At 43.3% G+C, this 2,799-nt stretch overlaps 1 long non-coding RNA gene across 3 annotated transcripts in view; it reads left to right on the plus strand.

Moving 5' to 3' along the window:
- Window positions 1-2,251, plus strand: part of LOC119366995 — a 5,043-nt gene extending 2,792 nt beyond the window's left edge. The window contains exons 4-5 of one of the 3 annotated variants that reach the window (XR_005176167.1): window positions 405-922; window positions 1,562-2,249. This is a non-coding gene — a long non-coding RNA (uncharacterized LOC119366995). Of the gene's footprint in view, window positions 1-404; window positions 923-1,497 lie in introns of all 3 variants that reach the window. The other 2 variants (XR_005176166.1, XR_005176170.1) reach the window with 2 other exon arrangements.
- The last annotated feature ends 548 nt before the right edge of the window (window positions 2,252-2,799 follow it).

Raw genomic sequence — 2,799 nt, forward strand, 5'->3', positions numbered from 1 at the left:
CCCGCCGGTCTTCCTCTGCTATCACACGGATGGACGTCGGTGCGGGTGACGTCGGTACTCCTCTGCTCCCCAACGGACTCCGACGTCCTGGTCTGATAGCAGAGAAGCCAAATCATGGCCAGTTCGTACCAACACCAATAGTACTCCGGCAATCTGGGATGTAAGCCGCTTGTCCAAACTATCATGGTTAATCCTAATTTGCACGATCCTCTTCAGATTAGTATACAGGTATTGGGTCTAACCTGCCTGCAAGTGAGATGCATCTGAATTAGATCCGATTTTAGTAATATAGAAATCAGAATTGATTTATTCACCCTTTGGTGAGCGCCTATGTGGTTCGATTTTATAAGCAAAATTCAGTCTTATTTTTCTCTCAGCTTAGTTCCATGTCGATTTATTTGCAGATTAGTTACTAAAGAAAATGGTACGAGGTCAATAGTTGAAAGCCTGAAGCCAGATGTTCCTACGATGACGTACACAACTCTTGAGAAACAAAACCAATACATTATATGTGCCTGCAAGATTGAAGATCGTACATATATTTACTTTGCTCCAGGATCCTATAGCAGTGCATTACTCCATGCAGTTCCCTTTATCATCCATTTTATTATTCATATCTCTATATGGTTGTTATATATAGATCCTATTACAGGGATGTAGCACTATATTTTCCAGCCATTGTTGTAAACAAAACACCCTCTGTACTGATACATATGTTTTTTTTCTTTTAGTTATCTCTTTTCAGAGTGGACGAGGTTTCTAGATTGAAGAAATTATTTTTAGATCGCCCTTTGGGTTTCAAAGAATTCAGAATAAGTTCCTACACGAGCTGTTATTGGATAAATCATGTACGACACCATGCTTGCACCCTTATCCCTGGAGTATTTGCAGTTGTATTCTTGGCTGTTCGTTGCACAAGATGGTGAGTGTTTTTCTTTCTTTTCTGATTCACAGCTATTGGCATGCATTTGTCTGTGCATTTTCGTCCTAGGATTGACGATAATTTGAACCTGTTAATTCGGAAAAGATATCCCATCATCATTCCACTTTGTTTAGTTTGAGGAGAACCGAGTAGTCAAATATCTGATTATTTGTTTTCTGTTCTATGTGTAAATTTGGACGCAACATTTCACTGCAACAACTATTTTTCCTCTTCGGCAGTTGGGGCATGTGTCCAATCGTGTTAAAAAAATTAAGCTAATTTAATTTGGCGCCTAAAAATAATAGCTGCCAACTAAAAGAGGATCTACTTTTGCTGATAGTGGTAAAATAAAAGAGGATCCAGACTCTCACGAGTTTATGTGTGTGTGTGTGTGTGTGTGTGTGTGTCCTTGTATAATGGTGATGATTTAAATCACTTTGGTTTTCTTGGAAGCAAATTCCAAATTATGATTGTCCACTTCACATCAAATTTTCAGGATAGTAATTCTGCATTTGGATTAGAATTGTTGTGGTTGATATACTATCTGAACTTTTCTTACACTATGTTATGTTTAGTTATTACATGTTGGCATAGACATGCATTGCCAGTCGGATAAGTTGACTGCAGCTACCCTCGAAGCTGCTCTTTGCATGTAAAGGAAGCTCAGAAACAGTGTTTTCTTGAGGAAACAAAGCATGATTGTGGATCTTCTCAAAATTGTCTGGATGAGAGTGATTGGCTTGCAGAATTGGCTGACATTGGAATGCTTGACGTGTTCGAAGATGTTGGCCTATATACTGTTCAAACAACTTGTTCGTCGCAAGGCGACAATGCGCAACTGACTTGAAACAACGTCCACCCTTTACTGCCACCATATACGACAGCCTGCATTGAAGGGCCTTCGTACACCATCGATAAGCCGTGCCGGCTGCTTTATAGGGGAAGCGCTCAGTCATGTTGGGTCGCCATTCGTGCATCTAGAGCACGATCGGCAATGATGAAGGCAAGTATGCTGTTGTCCCCTTCTGAAGTTCTGTTTAGGCTGGGAATCAATCAATGCATTATCTGAGTATTGAATTTTCTGATTTTCTGTTGACCAATACGTTGAGCACAATTGTCATAATGAAGAGAAGAATTAAATGATTTTATTTGAATAAATGTGCCTTCTAACTATGATGAACAAGAAAAGTTTGATATAAAGTTAGACGTGCATTGCACGTGCAAATTTACTAGTTTAGGAAGGATTTGAAGGATCCCTCCTGTGCGCGCATGGGTGGTGCCCAAACACTAGTAGAAAACAGGGCTTTGGTCCAGACCGAGGTGACCCATTAGTCCCAGTTCAGTCCAAAACCGGGACCCATGGGGCCATCTATCCCGGTTCATGAGGCCAGGGGCCTGCCGGGCCTCGTGGGGGCATTGGTCCCGGTTGGTGGGACAAACCGGGACCAATGGGCCTCGCTCCTGGCCCACCACCATTGGTCTCGGTTGGTGGCTTGAACCGGGACCACATGCTTCCCTTTGGTACTGGTTCATGCCATGAACCGGGACCAATGAGGTGCCTATATATACCTCCTCGCCAGCGAGCAGAGCACTCCACATTGCTCTGTTTTTTCTAGCCGGTGAGGGGAGAGCTTTGTGGTGCTCTAGCTCACCTCCTATGCACATGAGGTGTTCGATGAAATGCCCGAGCCACACTAGTTAATCTTTCTCCTCTCGAAGCTCGACCTCAAAGCTCCATTTTCCTCGAGATTTGTCTAGGTTTAGCGGCCCGTCACGTCCCACTCCCGTCTTCACCGCCGTGGATCGCCCGCACCGATCTCGTCGCCAGCACCACCGTGGTGAGCCTCTTGTTTTTATCTTCTTTCTGAAAGAAAAAA

This window comes from Triticum dicoccoides, chromosome 1A, assembly GCF_002162155.2.
Source record: "Triticum dicoccoides isolate Atlit2015 ecotype Zavitan chromosome 1A, WEW_v2.0, whole genome shotgun sequence".
Taxonomy (NCBI): domain Eukaryota; kingdom Viridiplantae; phylum Streptophyta; class Magnoliopsida; order Poales; family Poaceae; genus Triticum; species Triticum dicoccoides.